Raw genomic sequence first — 20,547 nt, forward strand, 5'->3', positions numbered from 1 at the left:
TTGTGAAAGCCCCATGTTGAAGCCTCAGCATCTCTTCTCCATGGAGTTTTGGCAGCCTCATGAGCCTCATGAAGAGGATGAACACACATCTGTTCTCCATACCCATGTATGAACCTGCAGCAAGAAAAATCACCAGGCTGGGGCATTATCATCGACTGAGAGGGGAGGAATGCAGGTGACAAGCCAGCCTGYAGGATGAGCTGTTTGGATTTGGAAGCCTGGGCTTCAGAATTCCTGCCTGTARTCCCCAAAACTGGGCAAAAATCTTGCAAGGTCCTTCTTGGCTATCTGTGATCATGGTGAWAAAATGCTGCCTTGATGACATGAGGGAAGGTGTGAGAGGAGGCACATTTTTGGGAAGTAATCACTCTGGATGAGGACATTCTCACCCCCTGCCTATTTTCCTTTTCTTCTAGATTTCTTACAGATTGGTCAATGGAACCATGAATTTCATCTGACAAAATGCACAGGGATTTTCTGGGCTCCTCAGCCAGCTCCTGACAGAGACATCAGTCAAGTCTTTTGCTGGATCCAAAAGCACTTTTTYGGAGAGGATTTCTCTTGCCCAGTAGGGAAGATATCACAGAAATAAAAAGACCTTTTGCTTCTTTTACAGCGTTTTCAGATTCGACAACCAGGCTTTTCAATTAACTTTAATAATTCATGTTTAATTAATTTAGTTTAATTTAATTTAATTTAATTTAATTTAATTTAATTTAATTTAATTTAATTCATTTTTTAATTTAATTTAATTCATTAATATTAGGGCAAGAGGGTGGGTATGGGGTTTTCTACAGAGACAGAAAGATCCAAAAGCTCTAAATAACCTTTATAAAACAGAAATCTAGAAGCAACTTTGCTGGAAACTGGGTCCAATCACCTCAAATGGGCACAAGATCTCCTTGCACAGAAAATAAGGGCAATTGGTAGGAACTAAACTCCTCTCAGTTTTGCTCTCCCTCATCCCTGAGTCAATGCCTGTGCTAGAGTCTGTGTACAGTGTGGAGGATATTTCTTCCTCAAACCTCATTAAATCTAATTAAATAGCTTACAAAAGTATTTATGAAAACAAATTTTAAAATGGCAAAGGCATGCCAACGAGGAAGATACTTCTAATTCTAAAAAGCCGGTGTCTTTTTGTGGATTTGGAGTTGGTTCAGAAGTGCACACTTGGAAGGTAATTGCTGACAGCATGCAGAATCCATCAAGCTATAATTAACACTCTACTATTATTCTAATTGCCTCACTCAAGCTTCTGTGTTTTTTAATTGTAGAGCAATTTGCCAATAGAGAATTTAATTGCAATACATATTTTATACATTTTGGGACAGAGTACCATTATTTCCACTTCAGYGAAAGCGTTCCTCAGTCTTTAATAGCTTGCTTTATTCCTTTCTGGGATTTTAAATTTTTTTTTCCCCTCTATACAGGAATTTGATTGCAACCTCTTGTGAAATTAGCAATGCTATAACATCCAGGAGTGCCTGGAGGCTTCAGTTTGGATCATGACTCTATTAAGCTAGGAACTGCACATACATGTATCAGACACAGCCCTGAGGAGCTTGAAATCCAAACAGAGAAGACAAACGGAGGTGAGAACAGAAGCCTGATCCTGCTTTCCAGCTGGGGAAGCAGCCCCACATGAGTCACCTCAGGCGACCCCACGCTCCTGGGGCACAGCCAGGAACTCACACGAGCCCTGGGCTCAGGGCACCCTTCTTCTTCTACCTGAACAGTTTCTGGCTCCTGCTTCCTGCAAAAGGAGCTCTCTGCGATTTGATTTGCAGGCTAGAACCTTCCAAATAACTTTTAAGCACCCAGGATCTGTGGCTGGTTTTCAAGGATGCCTTGGCTTTCAGGCAAGACCCAGCGTTGAGGAGGAGCCATGGTGATCTGCAGAGAGGTGTCACACGAGGTGGGAGAAAAAGGCAATGCTGTCAGGCTTTGGGAAGGATGCATTTGACGTTTCCTGGGGCAGGCTGAAGGCTGGACACAATGAAATAGAAAAAGATGGAACTTTTTCTCATTAACCATCCTCGCATTTGACATTTTTGGCTCACTCCTCCCTTCATTTCTACCTGCAGGTCTATGAATCCTTCTGCAGCAACATTTGCCTTCTTCTAATAATTTTCACAATGGCTTTTCACCCCACACCAGTGGTGCTGAGGTTTGCARAGTGACTGATGCCCACGGCTACAATCCCCTGTATTGTCACCCCGCTGCATTGAGGCATCAATCAATATCATCACAGTGCCAAATGCTTCAAAAGCTTTCAGCAGGCGTGTTGTGGAGACACACAAAGTRTACAAAGTCACAGGGACTATTCTGCACAGCAACAGCCACATTTATACACAGCTAGCAGTGGCCTTTGGTATGAGCTGCTCATGATTTGGCTCCTGCCCATCCRGGCTGCAAGAGATGGTTCCTCTGGTATGACCAGAACAACCACAGCATCAGCATTCCRGAGCTTTATCAGCTGATCTGGTTACACCAGATCTGCAAGGACAATTCYATGGCTTGTTGCCACCCCAAGCTGGTCTCTGGTCTCTCTTGGATCCCAACCCTGCCCCTCAGAGCTSGTTTTGTTGGTACAGCCTGCAAGCTGCATGACGTGATCCACAAGTGCCCAGAAGCAATGCTGGTGATAACATCACTTCTCACTGCTTCAGTGGGTGAAGCCAATTCAGCTGAGCAGGAGGCAGCTCATGACAGTGAGAATGAAAGGAAGAGATGGTCAAATCAAGCTTCAACACAGGCTCAATAACAGAGCTGACATGAAAGTTTACCTTGGGCTCAAACTCCGAAAAGTTTGCCTTGCAATGACATATAAACCTTTTCTTCTCTTAAAATCAGAGGCTGGTGCTTGAACTCTGGTCCTCCAGGAACATAAAGTCTTTGATCAAGACCAGATCATGCTTCGTTAACGTGAAAGTTCACTCGAGTAGCTGCTGTCATTTCATTTTTCACAGGCAATGAGTTAAATTGCTTTCTCAGCCTGGAACAGGCACAGGCACTGCAAAAAATGGTGCAAATAACTAGATCCAATTAACTAAATCCACRTTCTGTCACAACTTTGCCACCTCTGATCCTTTTTTTCCTCCATCCTGAAGAACTTTTTTTGAAACTTGTATAGATGTATGTTCATTTATCTCATCTTTCTAAAAGCAGATTGTCAAAAAAGCACAATAGCAGTTTATTGTCAAGAGAGAAGGGAGAGAGAAAGGGACTGTTAGMACTGGAACATTGCCTGCCATTGGGATGGGCAAAATACATGATAAGAGTGAGGGTTTGGATGGAAACCTGTAGTACTCAAACTTGGATATTACACTCAATTGCTTAAAGGTGGGGGTTTTTTTGTTGTTGTTGTTTTTTTTGTTTTTTTTTTTTTTTTTGATAGACAAGGCAATGGACTGACTCCCAGAGCAGGCAGAAAGCTGATAGTCTGAACAGTCTGCTTCAATTACCCATTTCAGCATAACATTACACTAATCACACTCGAGCTCCAAAACCCAGAAGTTTCCCCAAGCCCGGGGAGAGATTTGGCCCCGTGTGCGAGCTGGCARCTTTTGGGCTTTGCTCTTCAGATCTGGGCTTGGACTCAGGTCTGTGCCAAGCCTCCAAGAGCAAGGGCAGAGCTGGAGACACAGCAATTCCCAGCAGTGACTCGTGCTCAGGGTGTTTATGCCATGAGGAGCTCTATTAATTGGCATAATAACCATAATTACACGGTGTAACTCCTGCTCGYTGCTCTCACCTCTAGGCTGAGGTGGAAGCGTGAAGTTCTTGCAGCCCCAGAGGAATGTGTCAGATGAAATGATGCAAGTGGAGCGAGGAAGCTGGAATCCTGCTGCAGATAAAATTGGAGTTACCTGCCCCTGCTCAGAGAAGGATAGAAATAAAAATTAGAAATATTGGAGAGGGAGGAGGAGCTTAGCTTCTCATTCAGATAGGGATTCCTTAGATCCAGACTATTTCTTCACTCAGGACAAGTCTCTAGGAAGGGCTGGAAATTCCATATGCAGCTGAAAAACAGGAGATGCTTTATTTTACTCTAATCTCTTTCCTCAGTGTAAGTGGAAAAATGAGCCACCAGCTTGCTTAATGAAAATAATGAGCTCCAAAGGGTTTCCAAAGGAAAGTTTGTATTTCCTTGCTGATGGCTGTTGACTTCCAGAGACTTTCATAGCACAGGTAGCTTAGTCTGCCCCAAAACAACCCCCACCTTTCCCTGGGCTCAGAGAAGGAAAAATCCACCTGGAGCAAATGCAGGGTGCCCTCTGAAAAAAACTGCCAATCTGAATGGTTATTGAATATCTCTGTCCAGTCTTTATTCTGCAGATGAAGGGCACCGTCAGCAGGGGTGGTCTCTGCCTGGCAGGGTTTGCAAAGCAAGTTTAGCTGAGGGTTGCACAAGTTAGGGCTGCTCTCAGAGGTCCAGATCCCATAGAACAATGAAAGGAAGATGACTGCAGAATGACCACAGCAGCAAGGCTTTGGAAGTGTCTGGAAAGCCAGCACTGCCTTACAGGTCAGAGCTGGTTTTTCCCAACTGCYGTCCTTGATCTTTATCCATACTGGAAGTGGGGCAAGATACCGTGTGACAACTTTTATTGGGATTTAATTACTGCCTCTCTGATTACCATGGGCTGTTACTACCATGCTGTCTCTTGTTGCTCCATCTAGCTGGAAGATATTAAGACTTGTCCGCTGATCCCTTGTTTAGGAAAGAAATCTGTTTCTTTGCTTGAATGCCTCATTCTTGGCGAGGGGTTGAGCTGCAGGCTGATATTTCTRTTTGGCCCTTGAAGCCAGCTATTAACCACACCCCTCATCCTGCTGGTGCCACCCAGGAGTGCATCGATACTGCAGCACAAACAGCACAGCATCATCATATGAAGAACTGAAATATGTGGCAGGGTCCTGCTGTGGCTTAGAGGCTCYRAGAAGAATCTCTCAAAAYATCTTAGACATCTGCCATGTGTAAAATCTCATGATTGTTCTTCAAATTCTTCTGTGGATGCATCAGCCTCTCCTCCTCTTCCCTATTGGTCTCCCTGTGCCGACACATGTGACACAAGGCTTGTTTTCCTCCACAATTCTATTTGTKTGGTACCTGAGGTATTCTCCTCTGGTTTGAGACACCCTAAATCACTCCCCTAGTGCACAGCTGGGGTGACATGAAGGATTATGATTTCTTGTGGGAATAAGGAAGAGCAGATGAAGGCTTGATAGACACAGATCATGGGTTATGCCAATGCCAGAACTAATTAGAAACAGGGGAAGCAAATAGATGGGAAATATCTCGAACTTCTCTCAATGCCATGGCACATGAATGAGTCTGGCATTACCACATGCTCAATTGCAGCAATTGGACAGCTTTGTCCACAGATCCAGTGATGGATATTTGGAATTCGTACACTTCTCAGCACACTGAGTGGCCGAGCTCCTGCACTCTTTGAGCTGGTGTTTCTGTGTGAGGTGTTTCCTTGGGATTTCAGATGCCTCCTCTATTTCTGCACAGAGCCCACACTTGGATGTGGCCAGGAGGGGTTTCTGGTTCCATTGCTGGGGGTATTTTCAGATTGGTTCCGCCAGGACTGAAGGTTTCCCTTGGCTCTTTGTCTGTCTCAGGGCTCTGAGGCTTGGGCAGTAGCTCTCCCAAATTCCTTTTTTTGGCAGAGTGCAGCACAGTCAGGCGGTGTGTGTGTACCACAGCACATGGAGGCAATGCCCAGCTTAGCCGGGCTCTCTCTGCCATACCCATCCCGGGAAAGCTGGCACAGCTTCCCTACACGTGGCAGCCTCCAGGTGGCTGCAATCCTCTCGTGGATCATCCAAAATTTGCTAAAATCTGTCTCTCTATGCTAACGAACGGCAGCACTTTGCAAAAAGCCATCAATTTTTGCGTCGCGGGCTGCACCAGCGCGATCCGTGCGGCTCCGACACAGAACTGAGCAGCTTTTCCCATCGCATCACCGCTGGGACCAGCGCTTGGGCTATCCGGGATGCTCCAGGAAGTGTATTGTGGAAAACAATCCTGCTTTGATGGCTGATCCAGGCGTTTATTTAGGCAAAGCAGAAGCAGTTGTTGCATTGGCTCATTTGATCTGCGCTGTTAATGGGAGACAGCTCAGCSCATGCTTTTGTTGTACTTGCTCTTGCTTGCAAGAGTTCTTGAGATTTTTTTTTTTTAATGAACACAACTGTCTATCCCTTAACATGGCAATCACGCCCGTGTCACAATCCTAATCATCACTCAGATTTTCCAGATGGGATTTTTTCCAACATCTGGCTCAGAAGAATTTGCTCAGGTTTAAGATAGCGAAAAACTAGAAAAACATCTGTATGCTCCAAAAAAATAAAAGACAGGATGCAACATGTGCAGGCATGGGGTGAAAATAAAACAGCTGCTTGATTTTAATTACATGCATTGCTTTTACACCAGGAATGTGTCAGTAGCCCCCTGTGGCCTTTTGCAGCAAAGATGCAGAAATTTCTGGTTCCCTGGGAGAGAAGGAAATCTGCTACATGAATCAAACTGATCTCTGGGGCTGTACCTGGAGCACCTTGCAAAACATTTACTCTTTTTTATTAACATTCATTCTTTGTTAACGTTTCTGTTATGTTGGTGGCTGTTATTAAAGATTTGATAAATGATTTGAATGAAAGTCTGGCAGAAATGGCCAATTGACCCCTTTGAAATTTTGTTTACTCTCTATCTAAGTATTAATTTAATAAGATAAACTGGCCTTCTGAAAAGAAACCCCCCAAAAAACAAGTGGAGCTTTCAATAATGTAATATATGAAAATAAAAGGTGAAACTCAATGGGAGAGGCYGACAAATGGGTGTTAGGCTCTCTCAGGTTTACATCATATGCTAAAATGTGGTGCCACTGCAGGATTTTTCTGTGTTATAACAGTTTTATCTTTTTTAATCTCCTCTAAGGGTAATATTTGTCACCCTCAAAACTTTGGGAGAGGAATGGGTTTTCAGCTGTACCTCATTTTAGAGAAAAGCCACAGTAATTAGCAGAGTATTGCTGACTGGAATTGCAAGGAGCTACAGTGAGGAGAAATCTGCTTGGTTCTCCATTAAGGTAAAGTCACTGGCAGTCAATTTTTCCTCCTAAGATGCTCTTTGAAAGATTCAGCAAGGCTTTGCCATAAATGTTTCTTGCATAAAAGTTGGTTCTGGTTGTCCAGCTCTACACTCACAGGTGAACAAGGACCTCCAGGGCAGCTCCAGTGGGTACTGGCTCTGTTCCTTCTCTTCCTAAACAGGTCATGCAAGCAGTGGGCACTGAAGGCTTCAGAGTTTCCAAAAACCAGGAAAGCAGCTCAGGGTGCAGCTCCAACCAGGACTCATTTGAATGCCTCTCCTAAAACACAGCACTCTGCCATGGGGGTGATCCCAAAAGTAGCATCCAGACAGCTGGAAGTCACATATTTGGGATTATGGGGTGTGCAGATTTGCACCGTGATGGATTTGATCCAGACTGACTGTCAGCTCATCAGGATGCTGGCAGAGCCTGTGGTTAGGGTCCTCTCCACAATGTCCCTCAGCAGAAGAATCTTTCCCATCCCCTGCCTTTGCTGCCAGATCATTTGCCTGTGGCACATCCCCATCTCTTCCTAGCTCTTGCAATTAATTTTCCACAAATATTGTAGAGTTTGTCTTTTTTTTCTTTTCCTTTTCCTTTTCTTTTTCTTTTCCTTTTTGTTTTTCTTTCCCTGTTTTTTTTGTTTGTTTTGTTTTTTGTTTTTCTCTTTTTCAATAGGGTTTTTTACCTATCTCTGACCCCAAAAGCCTGCTGCAGTGTGAAGCTGGAGGAAGACAGAGCTGTGTGCGTGCCTGGTATCGCCTGCATGCACCAGACCCTGCAGCTACTCATTCCTTCTTGTGCAGGCAGCTGAGAGCRTGACAATAGCACTTGGATGTCATCCCATTTCCTCCCCCTTAAACCTGAGCATTGTCTTCCAGGTGTTACAGACGTTTTTGAAGTCAAAACACTTGCCAGCTCMAATTAAACTTGTGGTTTGCAGACAAATTGGGAGCCGGCCGGAGAGGAAGCTGGTGGGAGAAGAGCTTTGAGCATGTATGGGGTTCCAGGACAGCTGAGTTTCCAAAAAAATTGTGGAAATAGTCATCAGGGCAGAGATGAGACCATAGAGATGTGCCTTTGGTAAGGAAGGTGTAAATGCACAGCTGCAAATGCACAGCTGCATGGTGACTGCAGTGGAGGACTCCTCAGGGACCTGCTGTGGCTCCTGTTAGAGGTTAAAAATCGGAGAATTCTGATTTAATTTGTCCAGCTCATGCTYCCAAAGTCAGTCTCAGTGTCACCTCTTTAAGAGTCCTGCCTGCAGGGCTGCAGGGGCTGCAGGGACTGGAAGTACATTCTGCATGGGCATGGTGTGCTCGTGGGTTTGATTTTTTAAATGAGGGTGGTAAAACTCATGGGAGGCACAGAGAGGTGGTGAATGCCCCATTCCTGGAGACATCCAAGGTGGGCTTGGACTGGGCTCTGAGCAACCAGATCTGGTTGAAAATATCCCTGCTTATTGAGCGGGTTGCACTAGATGGACTTGAAATGTCCCTTCTAACCCCCAAAAAACTGTGATGTTTTTGGGACTACCTCTACGTTTTCCCTGATTCCCTCCTTTCCCCTCCATTTTGGCTGCTTCAGCCTCCAACCCTTCCTTGTCCCTGGTTCAGTCCTGTATTCCCCACTTATTCCCTGCAGGACTTGGTCAGAAAAAGGCTGATTTACTCTCACCTCATTGCAAATGATTTCTGAACATTTGAGGTCTCCTTTTATGCAAAGGGTTTAATCGAGTTAAGAGGTAGCTTGGGTCCATTTTTAATGCATTTCTTTAAAACGGAGTGGGAAAGAATTTTCCCAAACTGGGAATATTTCAGACAAATTTCTTTTGAAGAATGTTTTTCAGATTGCATAGTGACCAAGTTCAAACACTTGGGTTTTGTTTGGGGACAAGGGAGAAGTTATTTTGATCCTTTTCCTACTTGCAGTGTAGGGAACAGACATAAAAAAAGATCCTTCAATTTTGGCAGACATAAAAAAGATCCTTCAATTTTGGCACTCATTCGAAATGGGACACTTCACCTGGATTTTAAATAATTGATCAAAATGGCCTCAAAATTAAACATTTCCTGCAAAAATGTTCACTGTGAAAGTATTTTTTTTTTTCCGTGGGAAAATATTCTATAGTGAGGAAACTGTTCATTAGTTCTAGCATTTGATACTATTGGAGAAGTCTTTTACAGTTAAAAAAAAATGCTGGGTTTTTTTTTGTTTTTTTTTKTTGTTTTTTTTTTTTATTCACTCTGCAGCCAAACTGGAATCTGAGACTAAAGTCAGACACAAAACCAGGAGGAAGCAGTTTATTAGGCTGGGGGTGAGTTTTGCAGAGCATCTCACTGTCCTACTTTAGAACTCTTTCCAACCTGGCTAACAGGGTTGCAGAAAAACCCCTAAAATGCGTCCCTGGTGTTGCAGTGATGTTTCTCCCCAGGATTCTGGTTCAGCTCTGGAGGTTTCCAGCTCTCTTGCTGCAGTTTCTGGCTCTTCTCTGCCTGCAGACACCACAACCATCTCCCCAAATGTCTGTGTGCCCTCGCCCTGTGCTGAATCCTGCAGGATTTTGTCTGCCTGACACTGCTTTCATTTACTGCCCCTGCTGTAGCTGTAAAATCTCTCTGCTGCTCTGAAAGCCTCAGATTGGGCTGTGCTATGGCAGAAGAGAAACACCTGATTGCTGTGGTGAACGTGAGGATGAGGGGGATTGGGGAATAGTGCCACATGACCCTTTAAAAATAGTTTCTACTGCAAATGTAGGATTTTGTACATCCCTTGTAAGAAGTGTTTCTGGTTTAGGCACTGCTGGGGCATTTCAGAGGTCAGAGCTGAGGAGCTGGAGTGGTCTGTGGCTCTGATGGCTGGAATCAAGCCTGCATCCACCGTTCTTCCCACCTGCAAGACTTTTCCTTAGCCATTCTCCAGGGTTGGTGGCTGTGTGGTGTCCCAGGTGACCAGGCAGCATCTGAGTTTGCCAAACCACTTTCTCTGAGCATCCCCCAGTAACTCACCCTGGGAGCAAGAGCCGTGCCCTGCTGTTTGTCCCCACCCCAGGGAGGACGTGCAGGTCTCTGTGGGTGAGATTTGTTCCTCCTGGAARCACCTCTCCTCCTGCAGCCCCTTCCTGACCGTGTTTCTGCTTTTCCTCTCGGCTGTTTCTCCATCCTCCACCTCCCCCYGCCTCCATCTGGTTTCTATCTGGACTAAACAGATGTTTTTCCACTTCTTAAATGTCCTGTACGCTCACCTCGCCGATGTCTAACAGGGATTGCTCATTCTTCTTTCCCCAGGTGTAAAACTTGAAAAAYTGGAGGGGCTGGGGGGAGAAGCAGCTTTTTTAAATCCCTTGGTGTGCATTTTGTGCCGGTGGAGGGATGAGGGAAACCTTTCCAACCCCTCACCTTGCAGCCTAGAACCCTCTTACTCCTTCCAGGTCCCCTCTCCATGGCTATTGTACACAGAGGATCAGATCTGTGATTTATGCCAGGGCAGTGTGTACAATATTCTCACTTTCATGTTGTAAATGTTTAGCAAATCCACAAAGGTATCAAAAGAACTCGCAGAGAAGATTTGATGGTGGATAAACCTCTCGGGCTCGGCTGGGGAGCAGACATACACAGTTTATTGCTTCCCCCTGCTGCAGAGTGACAACAGGTTAAACGCTGACTTTTCCTTAAAATAAAAGCTCCTCTCTTGGCAGTTCAATCGAGTGGTATCTGTCAGGCCGAGGTCTCCTGAAGGATTTATTCCCATTTTAAGTAATGTTTCGGAGGTGCAGCTCCATCTGGGATCCGTTAGGGAAGCTTTGCTGGCAGCTCCTGGGGCTGGGAAGGTGCGGGCGCTGCGGGCACTGGGGCTCATCCCCGGGGATCTGCTTTCCCCTCACCCTCCTTCTCTCTTTTTCCCCTTACAAGGCTCTGAGGCCTCTCAGGGAGGGTTTTCCCATGCCATGGAGGGAGCTGGAGCATCAGAGCCCCTTGTCTGGCAGGAGAAGGATCCCAGGTTCCTGCTGAAGAGGAACCCTGCAGCTCTCCAGTGACTGTGGGGCAGAAATCCCAGTGCAGATCCCAGTCAGGTCCTTGAAGCTGTGCTGTCCCCAGCCCCTGCAGGCCTGGCTGGGGCTGCAGAGATTGCTTGGAGTCCCAGAGGAGGTGGCAGCCACAGTTGCTGTCCCCTTCTGTACAACTCCTGGACAGGGGGACTGAGAGTGGGACTGAGATGAACAATTATCTTCTTCTCTGGAAAAAAAAAAACCAGCTGTCTTCTGTGATGGGAACTCAATGACAAGTAAAAGAACATAATTTGGAAGCTGCTTTCTTCTCAGCTTTTTTATTTATATATAATTTTTTTGCTGGCTGGACTCTTTCTCCAGCAAAAACAGCAACCAGAGATGGGGTAAACGATYGAAATCCTTGCAGAGCCAGTTCCTGCCAGGTGTCCCAGCTCTCTGCCACCTTGGGAGGTGGGTGCTGGCTCCTGGCCACCCTGGCCTCTGGGCCAGCCTCTCCTGCTTTGCTGTAGGTTATGGAAACTGTCCTCCTTGGAGACCGTATCTGAGAGCACTGGCATTTTCCACGCTGCCTGCCAAGGATCAGTGACTGATGTGAGCACAGSCTGCTCTCACGGGGAATTTGGCTTTTGGCAGGCCCTGGCTGCTGGCACCAGGGCACCCACGTTATCCTCTGCAGGTGCCTGGCTGCACAGGGATCTTTGTGTGCCACAAATGAGCTGGGAGAGGCCACCAAGATGTTCTTRGTGCTGGTGAGGAGCAGCAGGGAGTGGGAATTGCTTTTGCTGTGAGTTTGCTCTCATAGGTGCCCTCTAAAATCCACAGTCAGAAGGATTCACTGACTCCAAACAGGTGCTGTACTTTTAGAGGGGCTCAGAAGCATTAAACAACAGAGTAAAAAAATCTACTAAAAAGCAGCAACCTGAACAACTTGAGGCCATTTAAATCCAGATTTACCTGTTACACCGCTATGGATGTGCAGCTCTGTGCCCCTTGGCACTGCCTTAGCACACCATGCTGCTCACAGAGCCTGCAGGTTCCCTGCTCCGTGGGATTGAGGGCATTTGGGCACATTCCCTGTCCTGCCAGTCCCAGAAACCTCACCAATGTTTTGGTTTTTTTTTTTTTTTTTTTCCAAGCATAGCCCCGTGTGCCCCAGGGAAAGCCCATAGTGTGGGGGCAAAGAGAAGAGAGAGTTTCACTGCTTTTATGGCATTACATTATAACGACAGAGAAAACCCAGCCCTTTTGGCCAGGGGATGCTGTGACCTTTCTAGGGCAGCTCAGCACCCACATGGGGTCCCTTTGGASAGGGTGAAGCTGCTGCCCCTCTGCAGTGATGCTGCTGCTGTGAGACACCTGCACCGCTGATGGCAGAAAATAAGTTCAGCCCTACACAGAGCACATTTCCCTAAACTTTCTGACCTTGGAGTTTTCGGCCAGAGCTTTGGTATTTTCATGTTCCCCAGCTCAGTGAAAGCTGAAACTCGGCACAGAACAGAGGGGGCTCAGCAGGCGCGTTACTAATGGGATGTGGAAGTGCCATATGGTCCCGAAAAATCACTGTCAGCAAGACAAGGTTGGGGAGCCCCCCCTCAGAGGGGCAGGCAGGGAGAGGCAATTAATCATCCTCACCTCCTAATAAGCATGTGAGCTCTCATACCAGCCAGTGCTCTTTGCTGGAGGAGCAAAACTTCAAAGCCTGTGGTGCCCTGCAGATGCACAGGGCAGTGCTGAGCTGAGGCTGAATCCCACTGGGGTGTGGGGTGTGCATCTGAGAGCAYTGGGAATGGGTGACAAACACTGTGGGGATGGCTGTGAGTGCTGCCTTTCACAGGGATATTGTGTTTTACAGGATGCTCACAGCATCCCCTGCTTGTCCCAGCATTGCTCTGTTTGGGATGTCCACATGAAAAACTTGYACTTCTCTTGAAATGAGAGGGATCTGCAAAGCAAGATTTACCTCCATAAAGATTTACCTCCATGAGTWCTTGGCTGTGCTGCCCTCACAGGACCCGAGTGTTCATCAGATCACTTGTGTGAATGCAGTGCTTCAAAAACACACCCCTGAAGCCCCCAACTGACTTAACACCACTGGAAAATCCGCAGCTCCTCGTTCTTTTATCTTTAGCCTCTGGCTGGATGAAGCTGAGAGTGGTATTGGGGAAAAAAAAACCCTCCAAACCTGTTTATTCAGGGTTTTCTTACTTTAACAGACTTCCCTTTGTCCCAAACACCTCTATTTCACACATTCCCCTCCTGCAGTACCGTCCTCTGGCCACAGACAGGCTCATTCAGCCCTTTCCACTGTTTTAATTGTAAACTTGGTGCTAGGCTGGAAAAGTCTTGAGCAAATCGTGTTTCAGCTCGTCYCTGCTTCCATTGTTCGTGGATAAAAAATAACTTCCAAACCCCAYAGCACTTCATAAATATCGCTGCCTCTGTGCAGAGCTTTCCAGAGCCCTGCTTGCCAGGCCATGGAGMTTTGGAATATTTATTGGGAAGCTGGGCTGGATGTGTCCCTGCCTGCAGTGCTGGCAGTGGCTGTTTGTTGCAGGAGTCAGGGTACAGACACTCCAGAGGGGTTTTTGCACCCAGGTCCATTATTTCTGGAGCAGAGGGGTTTGTCCCTGGCTGGGCTGGACAGGAGGCARGMWCTGAGGTGCTGGGGATGKGAGTGGGTGAGMAAWGGCACTGCTGGGAAGGGGGTGCTGRAGGAAGGAGCCCTTCATGTGCCTCAGGGAGCTTTTTCCCTGTTTTYCACTGAGACTGAGCCTCCAAGAAGAACCTCAGGGGCAGCTCTGGGTTTGTCCTTCTATCTGTGCCAGCCCTGGGTCTCCCTGTTAGGCTCAGCCCAACACTGGCACAGCTACTGCAGCAGCCACAGCTCTTCATGTGGGGTATCCAGAATAAAGGAGCTCAAACCGAGCTGTCCTTGGCTCGTGCTGAGCTCTGGTTAAGCAAACAGGCTTTGCAAATTCTGTGGTCTGAACAAGCTGCCACTTGTACTTGCACAAGCAGCACGGTCCCGAGCTGTAACATAGAGCAGATCCCACAGGGGYTGGTGTGTGGGGAGATAGGGGGGTCAGCCCCCTGTGCCCCCTCTGGAAATGGGGTTTGGGCACAAAGTGTCTCTGCAGCACAGAGAGACCCGGGGTGAACGTGTGTGGCATATTGCTCAACCAGCCCAGGGCAAGGCTTTTGCTGGGATTTTTTTCAGATGTCTGAGCCTGAAAATTCATGTGTGTGTGTGCACATGTTCTTCTCCCTCCAGTCTGCTGCCAGCCCAAAAAGAGAATTTCCTTTCCCCACCAACTCTGCCTCTCTCCTGTGCCCAGGGTGGCATCGCTCTTCCAAGCAGCACTGCAGAATGGGTTCCTTTGGTCTCCTGTACCCACCCTGGTGTACCTGTGAGGGGGAGAACATCTCTGTGAGGGGGAGAACATCCCTGTGACGGGCACAGTTGTGTCCTCAGTCGCAGGGAGGGCTCACAGCAGCCGAGCTGATGTTCTGGATGGATTTTGGAGACCTCCCACTCGCTGTGGGAAGGGCCACGCAGGACTTGGCTGAGCAGGCAGGGCTCCAGTTGGGATTGAGCAGCAGCAGTCATACATCAAGTAATTTCTGGCAATTCACCATATCCTGAAAATACGGTTTCATTAAAGCTGAGGCAGCTCTTGTGTCCCACTGAAGGGAGGTAGGCTACTGAACCAGCTGTGGGCTTTTTTTGYGAGCTTGCTTACTGGATTTTTAAAGCCTGTTGCTCAGTTTGCCAACTGCTGTTCTTTCTGATGCTACCCAGTTGTTTTGCATGGCCTTGAAGTGGTTTCCCAACTATTTGAACTCCCTAAATGACAATGCTTCATTATTGTCTGATGGAGAAGTGGATTCTTCTGTTTATATGTAAAGGTTCCCCTCCTTCCCCSCTACCTCCCTCAACATATGCAAAGGCACTGCAGAAACTGGAACCAGATAAAAAGGAGAAAACAGGCTTTTAAAGCAAGTTCTGAAGTGCAAAGATGTGAAGGCCACTCAGAAATCATTGCCTTGCTSTTTCTCCCACCCTGTGATTCATTTGGTCCAATCCATCATTGATTCAACATGCTCATGGGCCAGAGCCTTCAAAGACAACTGTGCATCTGCTTTAGCCATTCATCAAGGAGCAGCACAAAGGAGAAGGGCCAGGGAAAATGTATGGCCAGCTCCCTTTGGTGCTGTTTAATGGGTGTGAAAGAAGGACAGAGGAGAAGCTGGGTTAATGAAAGCCAGGATGACYGAGGGAGCGCCCCTGGGATGGATTTTTCAGCCCAGGTATGGACCTTGCTAAATTTGATTCTGCAGAGGAACTTCAAACGCTGAGCARGAGAGCCAAGATGAGGTCAGCATGCAAAAGAGTAATCCAGTGCAGGTGGGTGCTCTCCCCAGATGTGGCCACAGCCTCACATGGACACCAAGTGGAGAGGGGCTGCGGACCATGCAGCTCTGTGGTCCTTCATTTCCCTGAGAAACAACAGAGTAAAATACAGGGGGATAATTTGCGTGGCAAACCCCAATTCCTGATGGGCTCAGGGGAAAGCACCTTGTCTTAATGCAACCTGGACAATATTTTGTTGAGGTTGCTGGGCTTGTTGCTCATTTCATCTGCGACCCTGCTGAGCTGTCTAGTGATTAAATCAGGGCTGGTTTACCTCATGTGTTTCTATTTATTTTCTTGCCTTCTCCCATTGTTTCTCCTGGCCCTCCTTCACCGCCCCATTGTCCTCCCACATTCTCTGTCCCTCCTTCTTGTGCCCCCTTCCCCATGTGGAGTGGAAGGGAAGGAAAGAGATGGCTGCATTTTAGGAACAGGTTGGACACTTGTTTGTTCACCTTAAAACCCAGAACATATTTGAGACAAAATAATATTTTTATTATTCTTTAAGTCTGCAGGGAAAAAGAAACAAAAGGAAAAACAAGACTATAACCTGTGGAAGGTTCATGCCATCTGCCTGCACTGCTCCGTGACTCTCCACACACACATGACACCAGTGGGCACCAGGGAGTGAGAAAATARAGAAGAGATTMGGTCTCCASCTCTCTTTCTKTCCAAGCAGAGTCACTCCTGTGCAGGTGGGAGGTGTGTGAGGGCCCCTCAGCATTTCTGRTGCTGAATTCACCAGCTGCACAAGGAGGGTGAATTCACAGGTCACCTGAGCTGTCTGTGTGTAGCATCTTTCCCAAAGGGTGTTTAGTATTGAGCATGTGACTGTGCTCTCCTTGGCAAGGACAGGAGTTAATATGGTTGTTTTTTTTTTTTTTTNNTTTTTTTTTTTTTTTTTTTTTTTTTTTTTTTCTGGGCGTCCTTGAAGCTCACCCCAAATCCCTGGGCCAGCCAAGCCTTTGCCAACAGAGAGGGATTATTTGTCCTTCTTTACTGTGAGTTTATCTCGGTGCAGGAAGGCTGTTACGAGTTGCACAGAGGAAAAAGGACATTTTGTACAATACCACTGGAAAGGATCTTGGGCAATTTATTGGCTGGTGTGGAGCAGCAAGTGATAGAACATGTCTTGTATTACTTATCTCACTTTTGGGAGGTTAAGGCCTCCTGTGTTCTCACCTGATATTATTTATCACTGATATTAAGTTCTTTTCAATCAAAGACGCCTTGCCTGAAGTTTTGTGAAGACTCTTCCAAGYAGTTGAGCAACAATTTGTTCTCGGAATAAACCAATTTGCAGCTGGGGCCTGAAATGCTTTGAAGAAGATGAGTTTATACTTGCAGGCATTCTGCTTTGTGCTTATCTTGATTTGGCCTTGCAGATCTTRGTCCAGATTTATAGCTGAGTGCAGTGTTTTCTTCAGCTTCAGCATGGGGAGGGAAAGCACTGTGCCTCCCAATGATGTGTGAATGGGTGAGCTCTTGTCCAAAATCCTTTTCCTGTGGATTAAATAGAGCTTCTGGACTCGGGTAATGCATGGTCCAGTGTGTGCTCCTTTCCTTCCTCCCCATASTTCAGGATATATCCATATAGATGGAAGCTGCAATGAATTATTAATCTTTGCTCTTCAGTTCTTCAGTTCATAAAGTGAGAGAGCTCGAGGTTGCAACCTCCCTTGGAAAAGGCTAAAAATTCTGGACAAGAAACCTGTAGAGGTTCTGTGAGGGTTTTTTTTTTTTCATTTTAGTGCATCTATTGCAGAAACCAGGCTATATCTTTATTTATGTGGTTCATCTTTCAGTACAACTGCACAGACTTTCTTTTTTCAATCTGTATGAAGCAGGTTGGGATTTGCTTTTCCTGGCTGTCKCCTCTTCAGCCTCCCTTATTAATGCCCTTGCTTCAGCTTTTTTTCTCTTGAATTCCCTTGAATTCAGTCCATTTTTGAGCTTTAAAACCAAAAACAGGGAGATTTCCTCTCATTTGCTCGCAGCTGAAATCAAACACAGCCACTCTTCTCCGCGAGTTCATCATTGTTACAGAAATACTGTAAATCATTCTTGTGAGTTTTGAGTTTGCTAACGAAGAAAGCAAGACAATGTCTGCTGCTAAATGAGTGTACTCATGCTAAAAGGCTCTTGATGGGAATCCGGGGCAGTGAAGTCACACAGCCCCAGTCTGGGTGCGGTCAAAATTGTGAGCAGACATCGGGTTTAGATAAAACAGAGCTCTAGCACTGGTGAGCTTTTATTGAAAGTTAGTAGCAGGGATGTTGACCTTATGTTTGGCAAAAGCAGGCTACCCAAAACATGTATGCGAGGCAGATGGGGAATGCGATTTAATTAAAAAAGAAAATATTATGATATTCCGAGAACAAAGTGGTAAAATCTTCTGGCTGCGCAGGAATTCCTTTGGAGAAATGGAAGGCACTGAAAGGCGAGGCYGGCAGAGAGAGGATGGGGYCTGGAACWTCRTTCTGCAGCRGGGAGGAGGAGGAGGATGGCGGGCAGTGGGGCTGGTAGCGGGGTTATCAGCCGCTCCTCAGAGCAGGGACGGCTGGAGAGCTTCCAGCACATTTTCCATGGGAAGATGCCAGCCTGCTGGAGCCCCACGGGAGAGCTCTGATGGCAGAGATAGTGGGGATGGCTCCCTGCCCTGCTGGCACCCCCAGCCCCACCTGCAGTGCCCACCTGTGCCCGGCCCCGGGGCTGCCCCCGAGCCCCCAAATCTTGGCACCGACAGCACCTCAGGGGATGCAAAGGGAGGAGGGAGCTGAGCTCAGCCAGCAGCAAAGGCCTTCACCCATCTGTGTTCCCATGCAGCTGGATTTCCCTCCATCCCTCAGGGATTTTTTAACGAAAGCTCAGAGCCTGGGATTGCTGCTCCTGGTGGGGAGYGGAGCCCTTTGAAGTTTGGCTGCAGCCAGGCAGGTTTTTGGGAGCAGGGGAGCCCCAGGGGAGGACAGCTGTGGAGTCCTCTCCCGGTGGGAACGATGTGACCCCGGATTCCTGCGGGGTGGGAGAGGGACACAGAAAGATCAGCTCGTTCCCCTGAGGTTTTGCAAGCACGCTSTGCTCGCTGCTGTCCATCCTTCACCCCGTCCAGGGGCCAGGCTGCAGCTGCTCCCCAGCCCCACACGAGCAGGGGGGCAGAAAAAGGGTCTGTGTGGGGCAGCTGCAGCCCAGGCCAGGCAAATAAACAAATTGGGCTCTCCTGGGRRAGGGAAGGCAGCCATGGGGTCTYGCTCTGCAGCAGATCCTCGCTGCCCACGATTGATGCCTCTCCGGGGACTGGAGCACATTGCTGAATGGGCAGGGCTCAGGAAATCAGGAAATTTAAGGGGTTTTTGTGCGGATTGAGGAGCCCCCAGACAGACACCTGCTTCTGAAAATATGTGCCAAGGGCACCAGTTGGGTGCAGGACGTGGGAAAGTGTCTGTGGGGTTGGGTCAGTCTGGGGCTGCTGTGTCAGAGTGGGGTCCTTGAGYCAGAGGGAGCTGGCAAGGGCACGGCTCTGGGTCAGGGGACAAGGGTGACATTCTTGCCTGGCAGAGAGGGTCTCTGTGGGTGATGGAGAGATGTCTCAGCTCAGGAAGGACCTTCCTTTCCACGGGGCTGCTCAGGTACAGCCATCAGCCTGCAGGCAGCAGAGTGGCTTCTGCCACAGGCTCAGCCCTGCAGGGAAAGATCCCCCAAACTCTGGACACCTCTGAGAGCTGCAGAGAGGCCAGTACAGTCCTGATCCTCACATCCATCATCCAGCTTTGTGCCTGTACAAACCCTGCAAGCTGCCTGTCCTGGCTCTGGGGGTCTGTGGGGACCAGGGCAGGCAGGTCTGGCTGCAGCTCCCCGGCCTTCATTTGTAAATAAGCACCTAGCTGCTATGGCAATGCTTATTTAATTTAGGCTAAGCATTTCTACAGCTGTTCTGGGGGAATCACGCTGCTTTATGCTAAATGGGGATTCTTGGCTGCTCACAGCTGCAGAAGTGTACGGGCCAGGCACAGCCCTAAGGATGGGTTTTASTGCCTGGTATGGCCCCACATGGGCTGTCCCTGCTCTGGATTTCATGGGAAGTGCCAGCTGCTCCCCAAGACCACTGCACACAGCCAGCACCCGACAGAGACCAGCTCTGATCAGTGCTAGCAGAGCAGGCTGTAAGCTGTGGGTCACCCAAGGCATTTTAAAAGAAAAAGCACGCCTGTCCATTCCTCAGACATTGCTGTGACTCTGACCAGTCATGCTATGCCAGAACATGTGCTGGATTTTCCTGCCTTGGTTATATGGGATTAAATCTGCCCTTCTTCTCATCTGGGGTTTGGATAACCGGGATGGGTGAGGTGCAAGAGCCAAGGGGACAAACATGGCACTGGCACCTGTGACCCCAGTGTGGGGGAGGCAGGAGGATGTCAGGGAACTGCTGGGGATGTCCTTGCCTTGAAGCAACCATCAGAGCAGAGCTGCTTCAAAGTTGGTGACCCACTGCTGCCCATTCCTCTTCCTTAGGGGCATGRGACACACCAACCACCCCCAAAAACCCCACAGAACCCCCTGCCCCACTCTGCAGCACACCAGAGCACTGCTGGCTCCTCTGCAGCTGAAACCTCTCCCAGCCATGGGATCGATCTCCTCCCAGGCTGAAAGGCTGCCAAACCATCCTGCTGCAGCAGGTGGGCCCCGCTGGCAGGGAGGAGCTGCAGCGAGTGCTCACAGCTCCAGCTCTGGCTCCTCTGGGGCTGCAGCAGCTGGGAAGGTGCTGCTGGTGGCCAAGTGTGATAAAAGTCTCCCTCCAGCCCCCCCAGGCTGGGGTGGGCTGGAAAGCCCGGCTTAGCTTGCACTGGGTATGGAGGCACTCTCTGCAAAAAGCAGATTTTAGGGCATGGTTGACTGAAGTCAACGTCCTGTTGAGGATTTTAGAGAGCAGCAGTGTGCTCTGAAGCTGGCAACCAGCCACAGGTTCAAGGGTGCCATGGGCCCAGTGTGGGCTCAGGGGGCACAAAACTTTGTGCCAGGGGAGATGACAG

Source organism: Malurus melanocephalus, unplaced genomic scaffold (assembly GCF_030028575.1).
Source record: "Malurus melanocephalus ecotype Western Australia unplaced genomic scaffold, MMel_1.1 scaffold_64, whole genome shotgun sequence".
Lineage (NCBI taxonomy): Eukaryota > Metazoa > Chordata > Aves > Passeriformes > Maluridae > Malurus > Malurus melanocephalus.